A 25798-nucleotide genomic window follows, 5' to 3' on the forward strand; every position below is an offset into this window, starting at 1 on the left:
ATAATTAGACATTTATTTATGAAATATAAGAATGTGTTAGATAGTAATAATATATAACTCACTGAAATGTCTATTTAATGATTGCTACACATTCGAACAAACCATTTAATACTTGATTCCAATGATTGAAAATAACTGATTAAGGCAACAAAACAGCAGTGACTTACATTATTCGGTAATTGATTTGATTATTTTAATAATTATTATTATAAAACTTTGTGGACCGTTCGGACACCCTTGCTTGCTTCAATCTTGTCTCTATATATGCACACCCATATATGTTTAAGAGGGCGCATACGTACGGGCACACACACACACACACACACACACACACACACACACACACACACACACACACACACACACACACACACACACACACACACACACTTATATATACATTGGTTTCGGTTTTGATTCTAGCTGATAGTACCCAATTCATATCAAGTCATATATTATTTTTTTACTTTTGAAATTATATATATTGGATACAATATAATATGAAGTAATCAATAGAGAATTAATTCTATAATAATACATACGAAATCTGCGTGAATTAAACTATTATATTTAAGCGTATTTTACAACCTGGCCACGCCGGGTGCCCCCCCCTACTAGTTTTTTTTTCACAAAAACTAATATAGTTGTCCATGCCAGTAAAGCAAACGTGGACAGCAACACGATATTCACGAGGACAAACCTAAATAGTATTCGAACAGTAAAGTAGGAAATTTTAAAATTTAGATAGTTTTTTTCACAGTTAAGTGGGAAATTTTTAAAATTTAGATAGTCTGTTAATAGAAATAATAGAGAGCGCAAATTATGTTTAGGGGAAATTAAAGTAAAACGAGTAAAATAAAATAAATAATAAAATAAATAATAAAATAAATAATAAAATAAATAATGAAATACATAATAAAATATATAATAAAATAAATAATAAAATAGATAATAAAATAAATAATGAAATAAACACACGAAATAAATACATAAATTAAATAAAAAAATAAATAATAAAATACATTATAAAATAAATAATAAAATTAATAATAAAGTAAATAATAAAATACATAATAAAATAAATAATGAAATACATAATAACATACATAATAAAATAAATTATAAAATACATAATAAAATAAATACATAAAATAAATAATAAAATACATAATAAAATAAATAATAAAATACATAATAAAAGACATGATAAAATAAGTAATAAAATACATAATAAAATAAATACATAAAATAAATAATAAAATAAATAATAAAATAAATAATAAAATAAATAACAAAATACATAATAAAATAAATAATAAAATAAATAATAAAATACATAATAAAATAAATAATAAAATAAATAACAAAATACATAATAAAATAAATAATAAAATAAATAATAAAATACATAATAAAATAAATAATAAAATACATAATAAAACAAATACATAAAATAAATACATAAAATAAATAATAAAATACATAATAAAATAAATAATAAAATACATAATAAAATACATAATAAAATAAATTATAAAATACATTATAAAATAAGTAATAAATACATAATAAAATAAATAATAAAATAAGTAATAAAATAAATAATAAAATAAATAATAAAATACATAAAAAATAAATAATAAAATACATAATAAAATAAATACATAAAATAAATAATAAAATACATAATAAAATAAATAATGAAATGAATAATAAAATAAATAATAAAATCCATAAGAAAATAAATAATAAAATACATAATAAAATCCATAATAAAATAAATAATAAAATACATTATTAAATACCTAATAAAATACATAATTAAATACATAATAAAATACATAATAAAATATATAATAAAATACATAATAAAATACATAATTAAATAAATAATAAAATAAATAATAAAATACATAATAAAACAAATACATAAAATAAATACATAAAATAAATTAGAAAATACATAATTAAATTAATAATAAAATACATAATAAAATAAATAATAAAATACATAATAAAATAAATACATAAAATAAATAAATAATAAAATTAATAATAATATAAATAATAAAATACACAATAAAATACACAATAAAATAAATAATAAAATACATAATAAAATAAATAATACAATAAATAATAAAATACATAATAAAATAAATAATAAAATACAAAATAAAATACATAATAAAATACATAATAAAATAAGTAATAACGTACATAATAAAATAAATAATGAAATAAATAATAAATTAATAATAAAATACATAATAAAATACATAATAAAATACATAATAAAATACATAATAAAATAAATACATAATAAAATAAACAAATATTCTTGAAGAGATATTTCCCCTATTTGATAGACCTGTATAGTTTAATGAACAAAAGCTTTATTCGATAATTAACTTCATCTATAATTAACTTTACTAATACTTAACTTTATCGATATTTTACATTATCGATAATGAAATGTATCTATAATTAACTTTATTGATAATTAACTTTATAATAAACCTCGTCAATAATTATCGATACTTTATCAATAATTAATTATCTAAAATTAACTTTATCTATAATTAACTTTATCGGTAATCAACTTTATCGATAATGAACTTCATAATTTACTTCATTAATAATAAACTTTATCGATACTTTATCGATAATTAACTTCATCTATAATTAACTTTATCGATACTAAAATTTATCGATAATTAACTTTATCAAGATATCACTTAATCGATATTTAATGTTATTGATACTTAATCTTATCGATAATTAGCGTCATCGATACTTATTTTTTTTTAGAGTAACATTTATCGATACTTAACTTTACCGATAATTAACTTTATCGGTATATAAATATATCAATAATTAACTTTATCGGTATATAAATATATCAATAATTAACTTTATCGGTATATAAATATATCAATAATTAACTTTATCGGTATATAAATATATCAATAATTAACTTTATCGGTATATAAATATATCAATAATTAACTTTATCGGTATATAAATACATCAATAATTAACTTTATCGGTATATAAATATATCAATAATTAACTTTATCGGTATATAAATATATCAATAATTAACTTTATCGGTATATAAATATATCAATAATTAACTTTATCGGTATATAAATATATCAATAATTAATTGTTTGGGTACGGTTTACGATGACTTCGTTTTTTTTTAATTATTTTTGTTTCTGTCTTTTAACCGTTTTACAATAATTATGGCTGATCGATAATCAAATTTTGGTTGATCTATAATCAAATACACTTTTTTAATTGTCACTTTTTTTTGTTTCGATCAGAAAAAAAACATAAAATTAATCGATACAAAGAAGACAAAACTAATCGATAACAAAGAATACAACCTCTTATTCTTTCTGTTTTAACACCAACAACAATAACAACAACAATAAGAAGAGGAAGAAGAAGAAGAAGAAGAAGAAGAAGAAGAAGAAGGAGTAGAAGAAGGAGTAGAAGAAGACGAAGAAAAAGAGGAAGAAACAGAAGAAGAAGAAGAAGAAGAAGAAGAAAATACCAGGCCGGATACAAGTTCATTAATAATGCAGATAAAAGAACAAACCACTAAACCTCTAATTAATAACGCTACTCACCGAAAAGCGCCGAAGAATAGGCTAGCATAAATAACTTAACTAAATTAAGGAAGAGGTAATCCTCTCGTAATTCCTCAACACAATCTCAAATGTTTAATACTAAACTAAACGAACAATATGCCACCAACCGGATAAAAGTGAGTGTACTTTGCATACTTACTAATTAAACACCCGAAAACGATTAACTAAGATAATCTATGGGTCTAGCACACTTGTAATTGGAATGTTGATTTATGCCTTCCAGAAGTATTATCATAAAGCGAGGTTACATAATTAAACCAACCACATAATTGATGCCAAACGATAAGTACTCTTACTAGAGGGCTTTGGAAACGGAATACTCTACCAATATAGACAAATATATGCTATTATGTACCTGTTTGCATGTATATAGTCTGGAAAACCTATCTCTATAACGAAGCATATAAACTTATAAAATATATTTATATTCTAGTAATGAGGAAAATATAAACAACGCAAATGAAAGAATGACAACCATCGAAATTAAGTTCATATAGATAAATCTGAAAATCTTTGGCTGTGTAATTACTTCGGACACCGCGGTAGAGCGGAAAATAGTATACCAGTTTTATTTAAATCATTTTAAATGATTTGTTAATTTAACCATATGGACATATATTTTATAAATAATCAAACAACTAACTATCTAACTAACTAAATAAATAATTTAAAAGCGAGAAACAAAGGAGCGGATAAAAAGCATGGGGAATAAAATAAATAAACAAACAAATAGAGCTTATCAATAAAATAGATGTACAATGAAGTCTCCACCAGAAAAGAAACAAAAACAACCATAAAGACATAAGATTTGGAAGTAACGGCGATGAGGGTATAATAATACTTCAGATCACCATAAAAACTTAGGCCAATAAACATCCACCAAGTTAAAATAATACCAATATCTCTTCATTGCGACAGATTTATCACACAGGATCCTACTTCCACCCTCTTCCTTGACTCCCACCTACTAGCTTTCTTCAGCACACCTCTCTCCAAAACCTCTACTGCTCACATTCACAAAGTATACACCCCACTTTTTTCAGAGCGTCAACCACACCCGAATAGCTTATAAAAAACAGTGTAATCTTGACTCTCGTTTCAATATCGCCCTTTTTTTAGTCAGATGAAGTGGTTTCTTTGAATTGGGATTCCACTGAACTTGCACAAATGTAAACAATAATGGTTGTATAATAAACAAACTATATACCAGTTCTGTTCTCCATTGACCAATCTGTGAAAATCACGCGGGTTTCATTGGATTTACTTCTAGAAAACCAATCTATACAACCATTATAATATATATATATATATATATATATATATATATATATATATTACTTTTCTCGCTCTCTCTCTCTCTCTCTCTCTCTCTCTCTCTCTCTATATATATATATATATATATATATATATATATATATATGCACGCCATAATAAACTCTAAAATGTCATATAGTTTGAATCACAAGCGATTATAACTGTTTGCCCATCACAGTTAAAATTATTAATAATTTTTATAGAAAAACAAAAATAACGAAATTTTAAATGATGGCCAAACAACCCGAGATAAGAAAGCGTAAACATGTAATATTTTTTTTTCAAAACTGCAGAAGGCAACTTGCATCTTGGTAACTTCTTATCGACTTTGTGATATGTATTGATTTATTAAATAAAACGTCATGATAAAATGCTTTAATGAAAATGAACTTAACTGTAATTGTTGTAGCGGATGAAAAGTAAAAGAAAAGAAAGCAATAAAAAGAAGAGAAAAAGAAAAAGAAAAGAAAGAAAAATCAGAAAAGAGACTTGAGAAAGGGAAAAAGAAAAACTGTGTAATAGAAACAGAAAAAAAACAGAAGAAAACGAAAAAAATAATAAAAAAGGAGAAAATACAAAATAATAATAATAATAATAATAATAATAATAATAATAATAATAATAATAATAATAATAATAATAAAAACAAATTAAGAAGTAAAAAAAGAATAAAAGTAAAGCAAATAAAATAAATGAAATAAGGACGATGAAAGAAGGAAAATAAGAAAAGTAATTTGCAGATAAAAGAAAAAAAATAAGCAAAATTAAGCAAAAGAATTAATAAAATAAAAAGCAAGAAAAAGGAAGAAAATGTAAAAAAAAGAAGGAAAAAAACAAGAACACAGAAGAAAACAACCGCAAAAATAGAAGAAAGAAAAAAGAAAAAAAAAAAAAAGAAAAATGGTTGTCATAAATCTCGACTGGTGCCATTAAGTTTATAATGGAACATACTTCTTGCAGATTTGTTTCGGAAATTTAAAAATATATAAAAATAACAACTTTAATTACTAAAAGTAAATAAAATTAACAAAAAGAGAAAAAAAGACAAATGTCTGCCATTTCTAAAATAAATTTATTTAAAAAATAAATCCAGACGTTTCTAATTATAATTCTTGGGTTTGGTTTCCTTCCGACTCTGGCGACAACGTCCAACCAAACACCTCAAAACAGCATACATCAGTGCCAAAAAGGGTGGTGGTGTCGACAAGGCATTTCTGTACAAAATGTGGGATGAGACTAAGAGACTAACAGACGTTTTTACGAATGAGTCATCACTAAACAAGGCCCAAAAACCACTCGAGGATAAGGGTTTATGTCAGTTGACGATGAGCAACGCCCAAAGAAATGATGGTCGGAATTTGATTGAATGGACAACTAGAGAAGAATTTGTTAACATTGAACATACAATTGTATCTATTTGGAAAGCAGCTTCGTAGTATTGAGATCCACAGATGGGAAGTTCTTGGAAACCAATCTTGTGCATGCAAATCTTGCTTAGTTACAGGTACAAAAATGCGGAATTCTTTATAGTATATATATATATATATATATATATATATATATATATATATATATATATATATATATAACCAAATGTTTAAATCCTTCACGATCAAACTAAACTAAACAGAGCTCACATCACTAGCAATCATGTTTAAAAATGGCAATGGTCAGTTGATAAATGTAGGACTAAACACTGTAAATACAAATATATAAATAGATACACAAAACTAAATCCGAACAATCATTTCATTCGGATGATTCTGGAAAAACTGAAACCTATGCATGTGTGGATGTTTAAAATATTTTTAAAAATAATTAAAACTTTATTTATGCGCATTTTCAGAGCAATAGTAAAATATAAAATATTGCGAGTTTCGTCGCTTATATTCGTCAAACGTTCTCAGCTATTCAATATATGTTCGGTTAAATAAAATAATAAGTTTATTTTAATTTCGAGTACCTGTTACGATGATTGTTGGATGTTGCGAAGGCGTTGAATTTGAGTCAAATGTGACTTGAGATTTGAATCGTGCGAATAGCGGAATAGTTATCCTCCCACTCATTATTTTATTTTGCACGTCGATACAAAAAATATCTATCATTAAAATATAGAGTTTTACAGGTAACGTCTACGAAACGTAGATCAATCTGCGTAGGACCTATTCTGATGTTCATATAATTTTACAAAAAAAAAAAGGTTCATTAAGGTCAAACAAGGGATAATCTGGTACTTTTCACACAAAAACGTCAATCAGAACTGATTGCATTGTATAATACACAAAACAGCTTGTCATGAAGATTAAGTTCTCTCCAACGATGTCTTTCGGTTAGTTACCATATCACTCAGATTATTATGTTGAATTGCTGAATGGAAAAATTGGTTGCAGGAAAGCTATACATGTAGCAGCTGGATTTAGTTACCTATCACACTGGGAACACCCAGAAGTGTCTATCATGGCCGGAGTAGAAGTTCAAAGCGGCTTCTTTACGCGAGCTGTATTTAACAAATGTTTACTCAAGCGACGCATACAGAATTTTGAAAATATCTGGCAAGTTATGCGTTTTTTTTTTCAAAAAGTGTCAATTTAACATGATTTATGCAATGCCAAACGTTGATCAACGTGGCATAAAAACTTTCCGAACTTAACAAGCCATCGAAGGAATCGAGAAGGGCAGCTTTCAGTCGACACCGATTTTACCTTGACCTTCGAACACGACATTCTGTAATTAAATCTGCATAAAGTGGTTTGGTTTTTCGCAGATTTATGTTTTTTTATAATTTTTTATACAAAACTTTTTAATAAAACTATTAAAACAAAACGTTATTTAAACCAAATGTTTAATAAAACGATTTACGTTTTTTTTTATTAAACTGTGTAAAAACCTTTTAATAAAACTATTTAAAGAAAACTTTTAAAATAAAACACTTTAAACAAAACTTTTTTAATAAAACGATTAAAAATTTTTAAAAAGAAAACTTTAAAAACTATCTGGCAAAAATATTTAAATCGTACAAAAAACTTTCTAATAAAATCATTTTAACAAAACTATTTTAACAAAGCTATTTTAACAAAACTATTTTAACAAAGCTATTTTAACAAATCATTTTAACAAAACTATTTTAACAAAGCTATTTTAACAAAACTATTTTAACAAATCATTTAAGCAAAACTATTTTAACAAAGCTATTTTAACAAAACTATTTTAACAAAACTATTTTAACAAAGATATTTTAACAAAACTATTTTAACAAAGATATTTTAACAAAACTATTTTAACAAAACTATTTTAACAAAACTATTTTAACAAAGCTATTTTAACAAAACTATTTTAACAAAGCTATTTTAACAAAGCTATATTAACAAAACTATTTTAACAAATCATTTTAACAAAACTATTTTAACAAAACTATTTTAACAAAGCTATTTTAACAAAGCTATTTTAACAAAGCTATTTTAACAAAACTATTTTAACAAAGCTATTTTAACAAAGCTATTTTAACAAAACTATTCTAACAAAACTATTTTAACAAAGCTATTTTAACAAAGCTATTTTAACAAAACTATTTTAACAAAGATATTTTAACAAAACTATTTTAACAAAACTATTTTAACAAAACAATTTTGACAAAACTATTTTAACAAAGCTATTTTAACAAAGCTATTTTAACAAAACTATTTTAACAAATCATTTTAACAAAACTATTTTAACAAAGCTATTTTAACAAAACTATTTTAACAAAACTATTTTAACAAAGATATTTTAACAAAACTATTTTAACAAAGATATTTTAACAAAACTATTTTAACAAAACTATTTTAACAAAACTATTTTAACAAAGCTATTTTAACAAAACTATTTTAACAAAGCTATTTTAACAAAGCTATATTAACAAAACTATTTTAACAAATCATTTTAACAAAACTATTTTAACAAAACTATTTTAACAAAGCTATTTTAAAAAAACTACTTTAACAAAGCTATTTTAACAAAACTATTTTAACAAAGCTATTTTAACAAAGCTATTTTAACAAAACTATTTTAACAAAACTATTTTAACAAAGCTATTTTAACAAAGCTATTTTAACAAAACTATTTTAACAAAGCTATTTTAACAAAACTATTTTAACAAAACTATTTTAACAAAACAATTTTAACAAAACTATTTTAACAAAGCTATTTTAACAAAGCTATTTTAACAAAACTATTTTAACAAAACTATTTTAACAAAACAATTTTAACAAAACTATTTTAACAAAGCTATTTTAACAAAGCTATTTTAACAAAACTATTTTAACAAAACTATTTTAACAAAACTATTTTAACAAAGCTATTTTAACAAAGCTATTTTAATAAGACCATTAAAAACTCATTTAATAAAACTATTTTAACAATACTATTTAATAAAACGATTTTGTCAAAAACAATTTTAAGAAAACTTTTTAATAAAAGTATTTAAACAAAACTTTTAAATAAAACTACTAACACAACATATTATAAAAGACTATTTAAACAAAACTTTTAAAAATGTATTTAATAGAAAATTAAAAAGGAACCCTTTTTTATAAAACTATTTATACTAAATTTTATGAAACTAACCAAAAAACCTTTTTACAATTATTCAAATAAATCTTTTTAATGATTTTTTTAATGAAACTATTTAAACAAAACTTAAAATAAAACTATTTTAAAAACTGTTAAATAATGTTATTTAAAGAAAACGATTAGCAAAACTATTGAAACAAAAATTTTTAATAAAACAGTTTGAAAATTTATTTAAAATCGAACTCTTTAATCTAAGCTCTTAATGAAACCAATTGAACAAAACTTTTTAATAAGCCTATCTTTACGACACTTTTAAATAAAACTATTTTAACAATTATTTAATAAAAATATATTAACAAATCTTTATAAAAAATTATTTCAAACTATTTAAACAAAACTTTTTAATAAAACTATTTTACCAAAATTATTTACCAAAACTATTAAACAAAGCTATTCAAACAATTTTTTTATAAACTATTAAACCAAAACTTTTTAATAAAAATATTTGACAAATCTTTAGAATAAAATTATTTAAACAAAACTTTTTAATAAATCTATTAAAACAAAACATTTTAATAAAAAAATTTTAACAAATTTTTTAAAATAAACTATTTCAAAAAATCTTTTAATAAAACTATTTAAGCAAAATGTTTTGATAAAACAATTGGTACAAAAGTTTTAGAACTATATAAACAACACCTTTTCAAGAAACAATTTTAACATAACTTTTTAATAAAACCATTTTTACAAAGCTCTTTTATACAACATTTTTAACAAAACATTTTTATAAAAATATTTCCACAAAACTATTTTATAATACTATTTAAACAAATATTTTTAATCAAACTATTTAAACATAAACTATTCAATAAAATATTTAATTTAAACTTTTTTATAAAACTATAAAGAAAAACTGTTTTTAATCTATTGAAACAAAACTTTGCAATAAAACTATTTAAACGAACATTTAAATATAATAATTGGAACAAAACATTTTAATTATTTAATTATTTAAACAAATCTTTTTAAAATAACTATTTAAAAACTTTTAAATAAAACTATTTAAGCAAAAATTTTACTACAATTTTTTATACAAATCTTTTTAATAAAACTATTTAAATTTATGCTTTAAATAAAACTATTTACACACTACTTTTCATAAAACTTTTTAAACAAAACTTTTTAATAAAACTATTTAAACAAGAAATTTAATAAAACTATTTAAACAATGTATTATTAAAACTATTTCACTAAAATTTTAATAGAACTATTTAAATAAAACATGTTGATAAAACTATTTAAACAAAATATATTAATGAAACCTTTTAAAAAAGCAATATATAAAACTATTTTTACAAAACTTTTTAATAAAATTACTTAAACAAAACTTTAAAAAAGTATTTAAACAAAATGTATAAAAACTATTGAAACAAAACTTAAAACAAAATTTTAACAATTTTTTTATAAATCAAACTCTTTAAACCAAGCTTCTTAATAAAACTATTAAAATAAAACTTTTTAATCAACCTATTTTAAAAAGGTTTTAATAAATCTATTTGAACAAAACCTTGTAATAAAACTATTCTAACAAAACATTTTCATAAAACTATTTAACCAAACTATTCAAGCAAATTTTTTATAAATCTATTAGCCAATAAAATATGTAAACAAATCTTTAGTATAAAAGTATTTAAGTAAAACTTTTAATAAAACTATTAAAATCACAACATTTTAATAAAACTATTAAAATCAAAACTTTTTAATAAACAATTTCAAACAATCTTTTAATACGTGTATTAAAAAAACTTTTCATAAAACTATTAAAAGAAAACATCTAGTAAAACTATTTAAAGAAAACTTTTTTAATAAAACAATTTCAACAAAACTTTTAAATAAAACCTTTTTCAGAAAGCTTTTTAATACAACTATTTTAGTAAAACATTTTAATTAAACTATTTTAACAACACTTTTAATAACACTGTTCAAACAAATCTATTCAATGCCTATTTAAACCAAAACTTTTCGATAAAATATTTTAATAAAACTTTTAATAGAACTATGAATACAAAACTTTTTAATAAAATATTTTAACGAAACAGTTTAATAAAACTATTTAAACAAAACTATTTAATAACAAAATTAAAATAATCTTTTTAATAAAACAATTTAAACTAAACTTTTTAATAAAACTATTTGAACAAAACTTTATAATAAAACTATTTAAATAAAAATTTTTAATAAAACTATTTTAAAAACTATTGCACAAATCTATTAAAGCAAAACTTTTAAATAAACTACTTAAAAAAATCTTTTAATAAAACTATTTAGACAAAAAATTTGATAAAACAATAAAACAAATCTTTCAATAAAACTATTTAAACAAACATTTCTAAGAAAACAATTTAAGCAAGACTAAGATGATATTATTTTAACAAACATTTTAATAAAACTATATTTACAAAATTTTTTAATAAAACTATTTAAACAAAGATTTTAATAAATCTGTTAAAACGAAACTATGTGATTAAACTATTTAAACCAAACTTTTAATTAGATGTTTTGTTTTTATATTTCTGGATCGGTTCTTCTATTATCATTAAATAATTCATCCAATTCATACGCATATTTAATAAATTTTAGTCTCTTTAAAATTAAAAAAATATAATATTTAAAAAAAAAAAATGTTTCCCCATATCGATCTTCTGATAAAGATTTTTAAAAAGAATAAAGCCTACCAAAAATATGATATAATGTTTTTTTTCATATTTACCAATATAAATGCCTACCTAAAATAATATCACTTATTTTTCATTTTAAAATTAAAATGCCTACCAACAATAATATAACTATTTCCTATTTAAAAAATAAAATGCCGCCAAATATAATATAACTTGTTTTTAATTAAAAATTGAAATGGCTTCTAAAATAAACCAACTTGTGTTTTTTCTTATTTAAAAATTAAAATTCTACTAAAAATAGTACAACTTTTTTATTAAAAACTTAAATGCCTACCAAAAATATTTTACTTCTTTTTTTCTTATTTAAAAATTAATATGCCTATTCAAAAATATAACTTGTTTTTTCTTATTTAAAAATTGTAATGTCCACCAAAAATAATATAATTTTTTATTTAAAAATTAAAATGCATACCAAATATTTATATTTGTTTTTATTTAAAAATCAAAATACCTACCAAAAATAATATAATTTATTTATTTTTTATTTAAAAATTAAAATGCCTGCCAAAAATGAAAACATTTTTCTTATTTAAAAATTAAGATGCCTATCAAAAATAATATAACTTGTTTTATTTAAAAAATTAAAATTCCTACCAAAAGTAATACAACCTGTTTTTTAAATAAAAATGGCTACCAAAAATAATATAACTTTTTTATTTAAAAAGTACAAAACCTATCAATTATAAGATAACTTGTTTTTATTTAAAAAATTAAAATGCCTACCAAAAATAATATAACTATTAAAACGTTAAATAATTATACCCAGTTTTAAAAAAGATTTGTTTAAATAGTTTTATAAAATAGTTTTGAATGGATATAATGTTGAAAATACCATATGTTATCAAGACGATATATGTGTTGGAGATTTAAATGAAGATGATTTAAAGAAAAAAACTGAAAATATGCTGAATTTGCTAAGAGACGCTGGCATGACAGTAAATACAAAAAAGTGTGTAACCAACAATAATGAAATATCATTTTTGGGTTACTCAATATCAAAGGAAGGGATATCTCCAGATAAAGCACTAATAGAGAAAATTCTAAAAGTGGCTACACCAAAAAATAAAAAAGAATTGGAGTCTTTCTTGGGATTGGTAAATTTTTATAGAAAATATGTACCAAAATATAATGAGTTCACAGAACCATTTGCGAAGTTAAGAAAAACAAATGCTGAACTCATTTGGTTAGAACACCAACTGAAAGCCTTTGAAAACTTAAAACAGATTCTGGCAAAAAAGTCAATAGTACAAATTTTTTAACCTAAAAAGGACATAACTCTAACTGCTGACGCTAGTGAGCATTTCGTATCCGGTATTTTGTCACAAGATGGTCATCCCGTAATCGAAGGGGATTAACAATGACTGAACACAATTATTCTAATATAGAAAGGGAGGCACTAGCCATAGTGTGGACAATGGACAGAGCAAGGCAGTTCTTGATGGGAAAATAATTCTTGATGAAAAGTGATCACAGACCACTGGAATTTATTTTTAACCCAAGAAAAGAAGTACCGAAAGTTACAACGTCCAGATTATTACGTTAGCCGATCAGACTGATGGCGTGCGACTTTGACATTGAGTGTGTTAAAGGGAATACGATACTGCATGTTGATGCCTTATCTAGATTGAGGTTTATAGAGAGGATAAGGACAAAAACAACGAGGAATTTGAAGACAGATTCCTGCACCTTGTAGAAACCGATGTAATATCTGTAGATAAAATGGCCACTGAAACTACAAATGACACAGTGTAAAACAGAATAGTGTTGAGAATAAAAGAGAATCGCTGGGGAAATTGTTCAATGGCTGAAAGACTATTCAAAGAAATAAGACATAAACTGACTATAGCAGACGGGGTAATATGTAATGGAGACTTGGTAGTTACCCAGAAACACAGAGAAAACAGGTTAGAAAAAGTGTACATGATGATGTATATTGTGGAGTAGCAGCTACGTAAAGAAGATTAAAATTGGAAGTATGGTGGCCGGGGTACTCAAGAGATGTAAAAGACTACGTAAAAAGCTGCACAAAATGCATAGAACTCAGGAATTTCAAGCAAAAGAAAATACATGTGTGACCCTGAGAAGCAGAACCGTGGAGCAAAGTACACAAAGATTATGCCTATGTCAATGAGATAGGACTATTATTAATATTAGTAGACGCATATTCAGGTTGGCATGAAATGGCGAGAATACCTGATAAAAAGTACCACCGTAAAACAAATATTAAGAGTAATATTTTCGAGAAATAGGATACCGAGAACATTGGTGACATATAACGCGCCAGAATTTGCGGATGCTGATTTGCATGAATGGTTAAGAAAAATAGGATGCAGACTTTACAAGACTCCTCTCTACCATCCTCAAAGTAACGGGATAGCGGAAAGGATGGTCCAGACGGTAAAGAAGGGCATAAAAGTATGCGCGCAACAGAAGGAAAAAATCGATGCTTTCCTACCAAGATTATTACTAAGTTATAGAACAATTCCGCATCCAAGTAGGCCAGAAAGTCCATCTGCCTTAATGGTCAGACAATTAAGATCCCCTTTAACAATGTCATGTTCCACAAATCAAAAGATGTGATACAAAATAAATAAGAATACGGAAGCCAAAACAGCAGGATTTATTATGCAGAAAAGACATAATACTGCAATATTAAATAAAGAAAATGGGAACAGTGTTCTAGCTCATGCTGAACAAATAAGATGCCAAGGAGAAAATTCGGATGAGAGAATGTCTTCAGAGCTGCACATTATTGACGTAACAGAAGAGTTACTACAGAATAAGACTGCGGAGGAAAAGGTGGAGAGGGGCGAGTTAAAAGAGGAAGAAGTAGAATGGGACAAGGCAGAAGAGGAACACTACGATTATAGTGAAAGACGTGATAAATCCAGGTCTCCAAGGAAAAGGATAGAGATAAAGGAAGATGTTCAGGAGGACACGAGAAGTACAAAACTACTCGCGACATAAAGCCCCTCCCTCGTTATAGGGAGATGACGTGATATGCAAATTAAGTATAATTTACATATGAGCAGATAGCTCATATTTATAAACCGACACCAACTAGAACAGGTGGTTGTTGAACGCTTGCTTAGCGTTATACACGACATATCAATTATTTTTTTAAAAACACTTAAACAAACACCATATATTTATGTTAAAACAAATATAAACGTTTGATTTTGTATAAAACAATAGAGAATCGGATTATTTTATGTCGCAGATTTACTTGTCTATTAATATTTAGTTTACACATATATATTTTTTATTAAAATTTAGTTTAAACAACTATATTTTTTATTAATATTTAGTTTACACATATATATTTTTTTATTAATATTTAGTTTACACATATATTTTTTATTAATATTTAGTTTACACATATATTTTTTATATTAATATTTAGTTTACACATATATATTTTTTATTAATATTTAGTTTACACATATATATTTTTTTATTAATATTTAGTTTACACATATATATTTTTTATTAATATTTAGTTTACACATATATATTTTTTATTAATATTTAGTTTACACATATATTGTTTATTAATATTTAGTTTACACATATATATTTTTTATTAATATTTAGTTTACACATATATATTTTTTTATTAATATTTAGTTTACACATATATATATTTTTTTATTAATATTTAGTTTACACATATATTTTTTTATTAATATTTAGTTTACACATATATTTTTTATATTAATATTTAGTTTACACATATATATTTTTTATTAATATTTAGTTTACACATATATATTTTTTATTAATATTTAGTTTACACATATATATTTTTTTTTATTAATATTTAGTTTACACATATATATTTTTTATTAATATTTACTTTACACATATATAGTGTTTTATTAATATTTAGTTTACACATATATAATTTCTTATTAATATCAAGTTTACATATATATAGTTTTTTATGTTATGTATTATTTAGTTTTTTTTTTTTTTTTTTTTTTTTTTTTTTACAAAGGCATCACCACATTATCAAGGCCCAGAGGCCACTCAAGGATAAGGGTTAAAGAGTGTACAGTAGAAGTTGGTCAATTTAGTAATCATTAGTAATGAAAATTTGGTAAATTTAATAACTTATATGGAACGGCTCATCAAGAACTTATTTACTTTAGACTTGAACAAAACCATATTGTAGTCAGCCGGAAAGCAGGAAAACGGAAGACAATTCCACAGGCGTGCAGTTCTAAGAAAGAAGCTTTGTTCATGGAATCTACGTTTAGGTTTAGGCACAGATAAAGAGTGGGGGAAATTATTGATAGTGTTTACAGCTAGACGAGTGTTTCTTGTGAAAGTTTGGCGAGGGGGGACCATAGATTGAAGCTCAGTTGAACACTTTCCATGAAAATAACGATACATCAGAGACAAACTCGCAACATCTCTTCTGTGAGATAGAGGTTGCAAGGAGGAGAAAAGGACATCTCCTACGAGGCTACGAAGTCTATTTTGAACTCTATCAAGGCAGGACAAGTTCTTTCTAGCAGCTCCTGCCCAGATGTGGCAACAGTATTCCATCCTTGGACGTACCTGGCTCTTATATAGATAGAGAATAGCATCAGCAGTGAGATATCTACTGGATCGATAGAAAGATCCCACCATTTTTCCAGCGGCCTTGGCAACAGATTTGATATACGTGTTCCATTTAAGATCAGGAGTGATGGTCAAGCCCAGAAGCTTGTCAAAACTTGAGGCCTCCTGAAGACGAGAGCCATTCATTTCAATTGATGACAAATGTGGATTAGAATGTTGATGATGTAAAGAGAGAAGCTTGGTTTTAGATGCATTAAAAGTAACCAGCCACTCCTTTCCCCATTGTACTACGTGCTCAAGATCAGAGGAGAGAGAATTGGAGAGAACTTGGTCGTTTACTGTCTTAGATGTGGTACCATAAATGGTAGTGTCGTCAGCATAAATGTCTACAAATGATGTAAGGATATGATTTGGAAGATCATTAATGTAGATCAGGAAAAGAGTTGGGCCCAGGATGGATCCCTGAGGGACACCGGCATTAATATTGTGAGCTTCTGATTTTTGCCCCTCAACTACTACTCTTATGAATCTATCAGAAAGAAATGATTTAATAATTGATTACACAGATATAATTATATATTAATATTTAGTGTAAACCTATAAAATTGTTTATTAATATTAATTTTACACATATATAATTGTTTATTATTATTAAGTTTACTCATATATATAGTTGCTTTTTAATATTTAATTGATACATGTATAATCGTTTATAAATACTTAATTTACACCTATATAATTGTATAATCATATTTAATTGACACGTATATTGTTTATTAATAGTTAGTTTATACCTATATTATTGTTTATTAATATTTATATACTTGTTTATTCGAAAGATGAAATAGAGTAAATGTTTTTATTAATGTTGGGAGCTGCTGCTGGTTAAGTCATTATTGAAAAATGTATTTTTACAATCTTTCTAATTGAATAAGGTATTTTATGAGGGGGAATTATATCGAAAAAAATTTATTTTACATGAAATATTATTTTGTAGGATGGAAATTCTCGATAAAAAACGTCGAGAAATTAACAGACTTTACTTTATTATATAGAATAATTCTAGGCAAAAAAGCGTAAACTGAAACTGTTTCTTCTTCACCGGCATTCTTTCAGCTTTCTCTTCTGACTTAATCGAGTTTTAGCTCGCTACTTAGATTCAAATTCTTCCATCTTTATTTTGGTCTGTGAGCGAATTATGTCATGACTGTTGAGTCTAGCTTTCGCCTGTCATTTCCCGTCCCTTCTCCCCGCAAAGCCTCCTCCTCCTCCCCAACATTCCTTTCACTGGCTGCATTTCTCACCCTTCCTTATCTACATCACTTTACCCACGCGCACAACCATTTCTTTCCTGACTCATTTCTCTTAACAAACAAATAAAAGCACCAGATATTCAATGTCTTCGTGCAGTATGAGATATACTATTTAAAACTTACGCCTGGCAGACTAACGTTAATGCTATTTAAAACTTAAACCTGACAGATCAATAAACACGCTATTTTAAATTTAACCACAATAAACTAACGAATGTGACATTTTAAATTAAGTTTAAAAGTAACATACCATTTCAAACTTAACCTGACAGACAAACGAACAGGCTATTTCAAAGAACGTGACAGACCAACCAATTAGTTGGTTCAAACTTAAGCCTAATAAACTGAAGAACGTGCCTGACAGAACAGTGAACGTGCCATTTCAAATGAAGCCTAATAGACCTAGAAACTTCACGTGACAGACCAGCGAAGAAGCTAAGCATGAAAGACCAGCTGATGTAGTAAGCATCTCATAGAGATGAAAGCAGTAGTAGGAGGGATCAAGTATAAAAAATGACGCTACTTATCATTTTGATTTTCTCTTTACACACAGCGATACCCGACGTTGCCTGGGTTGAAGAATAGCAGAAAATTATTGCTGGAAACGTGGCATATAGCACATGACATGTAACACATGACATGTAACACATGACATGTAGCATATAGCATGTAACACTACGTTAGTTTTATAGCTCAGTTACGTTTATAACTTCGTTTGTACTTTATAAAATTCAACAGCAATTTTATAAAACAATAGCCGCAGATGACACCCATGCAGACAACTATCATACGAATGTAGCGGTGTCCCCAAAAGAGATTTTCTGTATTTTCTAAAAATGAATTGTTCCCAAATCAAATAAGATGTCATGAATAGAATTATTTCAGCTGGCAATTATTTTTAGGGTTTGAAGAAAAAGAGACGACAGTCGGAAAAACGCCATACTTTACAAAGATCCAACTCATCTATCTATCTATAAAAGTGAAAGTGTCTGTCTGTGTGTCTGTCTGTGTACATTTCCCTACACAATATCTCTGTCAATTTTCAGTCTACAGACTCGAAATTTGATATACAGGGTACTGAAATTTGGGAAAATTTAAGTAATTCATTTTTGGCCAGAAATGTGGCTGTTAAGGGGTCAAAGTTCAACGATTTGACATTTGAGAACTCTATCAAACTCCCCCGTCAATTCTGGGCATAAACAATGGAAATTTTAGATATAGGTTCCTTGGACATGGATCTGACTTAATAACTTGATATGAGCCCAAAAGAATAAATGTTAAGGGATCATAATAGGGGTCAAAGTTTTAAAAAAGTGATCGCTGCGGTCTCTACCAAATTACTCAGACAATTTCTGGTCTAAACATTTGCAATTTTACATAAAGGGCAAGCTGCTACCAATATGTAAATGTATGTTTGCATGTCTGCCTAAAACTTTCGACAGAGGCGACGGATTTTTAAAAGATCAGTATCGTTTTTAAACTCAACCTTTCAGACGACAAATATCAAAAATTGGCTAAAAACAATTTCTTCACCTTCAACTGGGCACTTTTTAACAGTGGGGGAGGGGTCGCTTTTCTCGCCGATATTGTCGAAAATCATCCTCGCTTTTCGATTGCCTAGCCTTAATTTAAACCTACGTCACTTCCGCTTAGGCGGTGGCCGTACCAGCAAAGACGTCACGTTTTTTTTCTCATTCTTTTCCTCCTTCGCGATACGTGTCGAGTCTGCTTTCCTACTACCACTTTTTTTTTCTTTTTTGCTCAACATACACCCCCAAACACCCGGGCAACGCCGGGCTGAAATGCTAGTCTATAATACAAGTGAATAGATTGTTTTGTCTGATTTTGATGCTATTAAGATACCTGTTTCTATTTGTTGTAGCCCCTTCCGTCACTAATCACTGCTTTCCTCGACTAACTAAGGGGGGGACTTTGCAACATCTGCTTAATTAGCCACGTTTTATATTTACCTTACACGATGCATTTCATTAAAGAGGGGTTAAAATAAACATTAATACCACATTACTCAATAAATCTCAGGCCTCCTTAATAAAATAATATTTAAGAGAAATTAGCTTCAATCATCGACTTAGTCACCTTCTACAGTCACCTTCTACAGCGATCGTGTATTGATTCCAACGGTTCTTTAACATTTGGATAAGTTTTTGTCAGACGATTTGGTTTTTTAAATTGCACCTCAATCTGCGATATCACCTTTTTATTGGAACCAAATCTCTTTCCCTGAAGCATTCTTTTGGAAAACAATCAAGTAGTCGCTGGAGTCATATCTGGAAAATAGAGTGAGTGCGGAAGCAATTCGGGATGCACTTCATGTAGTTTTGCTATAGCGCAATCGATTTGTGACATGGTACATTGTCTTGGTAAAAGAGCACCGTTTTCCTTTTCATTCAAACGCACAAATTATGCCACATAATATATTTTTGGTTCTTTCGCAAATTAATCGATTAACAAAATATTTGTACATCACAAAATACGAAGACCAAGATTTTACATGCTTATACTTGTGTCTTTCGATGAGAAGGAGTGAGAAAAATAATTTATATTAAATTTTTTGTTGAAAATATAATTTGTTGAAAATATAATAAATAACTCAATAAATGTCAAAACTGACATATAGCGGGTGCCTCTAATAAAAATTGATATGCTTTTTATAAAGTACTAACTTTCAAATGACGCGTGTTAAAATTTGAGATCAATCAAGTTTAGAAATTACAGTTATCTAAGTAAAGCTACTGTTACACATTTTACAAACAACGAAAAAAAAAAAAGGTTTGAATCCCATGTATTGATTAACCATTGCTTTCTGATGAGAAAACGTACTGTTCAAGCAAAGCAGTGACTTACCAAGTGTTTGTTGAACTTTGCTCCGTCGACAATTAAGGCATGGTATGCTGAATTTATACGCGATCATACAGACACAAATGATACTGAACACTCAGGTCGTCCAAATTCGGCACTTGCCCCAGTAAACACCACAAAGGTATTTAGTTCGATCGTAAATTGATATTGCATGAAGTAGAGGAAAATTCCAATATATGAAAAGATAACTATTTCAATGCGAAAAAGCTCCTTTTTTGCATGAATATGTGACAATACATCGATTTACCATTTCCGGAATCAAAAAGACTGTCAGCTGAATAAGCAACGACAGCTAAAAGCCAACCAAAACGACTAAATGCATTTTCGTAGTCATATTTTGAGATATGCAAGTTATTTTGTTCATGAATTACATCAGGAAAAAAAAAGTGAGAATCAATCGAGAATATTATATTGCATTATTGGTGCGTTAGAAAGAAGAAATCGGCAAAAAATGCCCAAAATAACAAGAAAAAAAAATACCACAAATGAAAAAGTGCATATTCATGAGGATAATGCACCATGGCACAAGTCAATAGCAACGATGGAAACATGAATTGTACTTCGAAATATTTCCACATTCATTCGATTCTCCAGATACGACTAACTGTTAGAAACCCCCATAAAATGATTCAGTGACAGATATTTGGTTTAATGGAAAAAGTAATTTCAGAAACAGGGTTGCATTTTTTTAAGCCAAAGAATTTTTTCTACAAAAAAATAAAAAACAAAAAACGATTCGAATTGTATTACGCGTTGAATGAAATTGAATTTTGTCAAAAAGTTATTGTTGTATCATTTAAGCCTGTTTTGCTGAGTGATGTGTAAAATGGTAAACAGAAAAATAAAGCAATGAGAATTGGCGAGATTTTCGTTCATTTGGGCATTGAAGGTATTTTCCTAGGAAAAGGTCAGGGATCACCATTTGTAATGACAAGGACTGCATCTGTAAAAGATGAAAGGAACATACACTGCTAAAGAGGACATACAATTATAAATGCTAAAAAGAACATTCAATTACGGATACTGACCCAAGCAAATCATTACAAATGCTGAAACGTGCTCACATTTATGAAAGCAGGAGCTAAAAATACAAGTACAAAATCCGATATGCCTGCATATATATATATATATATATATATATATATATATATATATATATATATATATATATATATATATAAAGTTGAACATCTGTGTGTGTGTTTGTGTCTGGTCACGAATAGGCTCCTATATGGTTGACTATTTTAAAAAACTGATTACATATAATGATAGAAGATGTATTGAGACACAGGAATGGGTATGTTTGATCTGGCAGAACGGTGGTCTATAAAAATTGTGGGGTCTGCCTTAACGCCTGGCCCCTAAAGTATGGAAATAAAAAATGAAAAAAATAAAAAAACGTTTACAAGCGTTTTTGATATAGATGTACATAAGAATACTTTGATAAGTATGTTTCAACTTAAATAAGGATGGTATAATAAAATTGTTGGGTCTGCGTTTGCGCCTTTACTCCATGGAAATATGGCACAAACTTTAATAAAGACTTTTCATCTCTATTTGCGTAAGTATACTTTGATAATTATGTTTCAGTTAAAAGAACTATGGTATAATAAAATTATTGGGTGTTCGTTCGCACTGACCTCCATAGAATGTAAATATGTCACAAAGTTTAACAAGGTTTTTAAAAGGGGTGATGGTCCACAATAGCACCTTAACTTTAATCTTAATTCACATTAGCTTTTATTTATTTTTTTTAGTGTAATCATATTGTCTCGGAGAAATTCACTTCATAAATTCACGTTCTTATTAAAGTGAAAGCAAAAAAAAAAAAGTCGGAACTTTAGAAAATTCTCGACAAAAATTTTGCATGACTCTGTTTTTTCCTTCTCCACTTGCACGTGGCACTCTTTCGAAAATAAATGAATAATAAAAAATAAGAACGTTACTTGTTATCGTGTCAAAAGAAGGAAAAAATCCTGCTCACGTGATTACGTGTCTTTTTAAAAACATTTACATAACCTTTTTATTTTTATTTATATATCTGTTTAAGCTTTTTTTTGTCAGTGTACTAGAAGGAATTCAGTTGATTACAACCCTTTGTGCGTGTTCTTTACATTACAATAGTACAACCCTGAATCCGACGGCGTAATACTACACCGTTCAATACTGTAAAACTGAAACGAAGCTGTTCTGCTTATTCATATTTATATCGATTCTTTGCTTAAAAAAAAACTAAAGTAATTACGTGTTTACTTTTTTAATATCCCATTTTGCTGTTTCCGATTATTTTACTAAAGTAAGTAAAGCTTCATTATTTTTCCAAACTGTTTTTGTTTCTTTGTTTTTCGATATTATTTAGTAAGAATGTTTAGCAGAAAAGCCAACAAACGACTACCCGAAAAAATAAATATACAAGAAATAAAGTCAATAAAAGTTCAGTTCATGTTTTTTTTTTGTTTTGAAATAGTTTTTAATGCTCTGTACTTGAAATAATTTCAGCGAAGCGAAATTAAAACGAAATTTGAGGCGATAACTACTTAAATGAATTTTAATATAAACTACACATGCCATAATCGAATATTCCTCAAGCACAAAATAACGGAAAACATTAAAATATGTTTATAAATATTCCTTACGTTGACGGAACTCTCTTAAATTGTTAACACAGAATGCTCAGGTTAAATAAAAAAAACTATCACCAGATGATTAAAAAAGCTATCACCAGATAAATAAATAAAAAATCACCAGATGATTAAAAAAGCTATCACCAGATAAATAAAAAAAAAAATCACCAGGTGATTAAAAAGCTATCATCAGATAAATAAAAAAAAACTATCACCAGATGAATAAAAAAGCTATTACCAGATGAATAAAAAAAAAATTATCACCAGATGAATAAAAGATGAATAAAAAGCTATCACCAGATGAATAAAAAAGCTATCACCAGATGAATAAAAAAGCTATTATCAGATGAATAAAAAAATTTATCACCAGATGAATGAAAAAGCTATCACCAGAAGAAAAAAAAGTTATTACCAGATGAATAAAAAAGTTATCACCAGATGAAAAAAAGGTATTACCAGATGAATAAAAAAGCCATTACCAGATGAATAAAAATACTATTACCAGATGAATAAAAATACTATTACCAGATGAATAAAAAAGATTATAATAACATATTTTAATATTATATTTTACGACTGGTGTAAACCGGGCGGCCTGCCAGTATATATATATATATATATATATATATATATATATATATATATATATATATATATATTATTTAAAACTATAAGTTATACTTTACAGAGATTTTTTGCTCAATAGGATACTCAAATAAGAAATATTAAGATTTCCTTAATCCGCAGAGTTACAAAGAAATGCACCCTTTCACCAGAGGAATGATATTAGCAAATGAATATTATAGCAAAACTATGAATTTGTTGGTACTGGCATCAATTGAAACAGCGTTATATGAAAAGTAATCGTATATGGAAAAAAGTTTTAGTGCAAAGAGGTCATGAAATAGAGAAAGAAATGAAAAATAAAAAAAAGCAAATTAAAAATTAAAGATCAAAAATACAGATTAAAGAGTATAGAATTGTTAGGTATTTCCAAGGCGAAATAATCATAAAAGTCAATTAGAAAAGGTCGGATTTATAATATTGACAAATAGTTTCAAATCCAAAATCCAAAATGTGCGTGTCGTTTATGAATTTTTTAAAATGAGAATTAGTTATTCCTATTATTTGGATTCATCGGACCACTATTCTCATCTTGAGTGTGATTTTCACAACGTTATCGTCGATGTAACCTTCGACCTTCTTCTCGTGTATTTTGTCGAACTCGGGAATGTATGGTTAGAAGAACATCGAAAAGCCATAGTACGTGGAGAGATTGAAAAATCAGGTATAACTGACCATATCTGGAAGGAAAATGAAAACCATCTACCATTATGGGACAAAGTAAAAGTTATAGACAGGGAAGAAACGGTGGAGAGTAAGACGACTGAGAGAAGCAGCACACATGCTAGGGAATAACCAATTATTAAGTAGACCTAGTATAGAATTGAATACGATATGGGAGCCAATATGGGAACAATAAATAATATATACAAATAATAAGTATAAATATTATTATATATAGATAGATATACATTAATATATAGTAATAATTAGTAATAAATAGTGATCTTTACAAATAGAAATAAAATAGGTTTTAGGCTCCTAAAATTCGTACCAGAATTGTCCGCAAGGATCTGTGGCGCAGTGGTTAAAGTACTTGGAAAAATCAATTGTAAAAAGTGATGTTCTCCTGAAGGTTGAAGGTTCAAACCTCAGTGTGGGATACCAAAAATACAATTGCGAATTACTTAGGACCTCTATCGGAACAAGAGCATGCTAACCCCGTGAAGTAAATAACGGGTTCCGGTTGAAATTCCATATAAATCCCCGAGTTCGACGGAAACGTTCCTGAGTTTGACAAGATACACCTGAAGAAAGTCGGAGGTTACATCGACCGAAACGTTGTGAAAATCATACTCAAGATGAGAACAGTAGTCCGATGAATCGAAATAATACAAAATGTACGTATTTCAAATCTGCAGAAAAATCCCATTTGTCAGCAGTTGAGGAATTTTTTTCGAATCGTTAAAGTTTTTTTTTCACTTCTTATCCCGCAACCTTAGTAACGAATGCTCCCATGGCCGATTAAAGATTTAATAATATTTCTTATATGAGTATTCTGTCAAAAAAATAAATTCATGCAATTAAAAGTC

At 26.6% G+C, this 25798-nt stretch overlaps 1 protein-coding gene across 4 annotated transcripts in view; it reads right to left on the reverse strand.

Annotated features, from left to right (window-relative positions):
• The window catches only part of LOC145266468 (uncharacterized), a 135603-nt gene that overhangs the window by 1002 nt on the left and 108803 nt on the right, over positions 1-25798 (reverse strand). The window lies entirely within an intron of this gene.

This window comes from Euprymna scolopes, chromosome 41 (genome assembly GCF_053919585.1).
Source record: "Euprymna scolopes isolate OS-2025 chromosome 41, ASM5391958v1, whole genome shotgun sequence".
NCBI lineage: Eukaryota > Metazoa > Mollusca > Cephalopoda > Sepiida > Sepiolidae > Euprymna > Euprymna scolopes.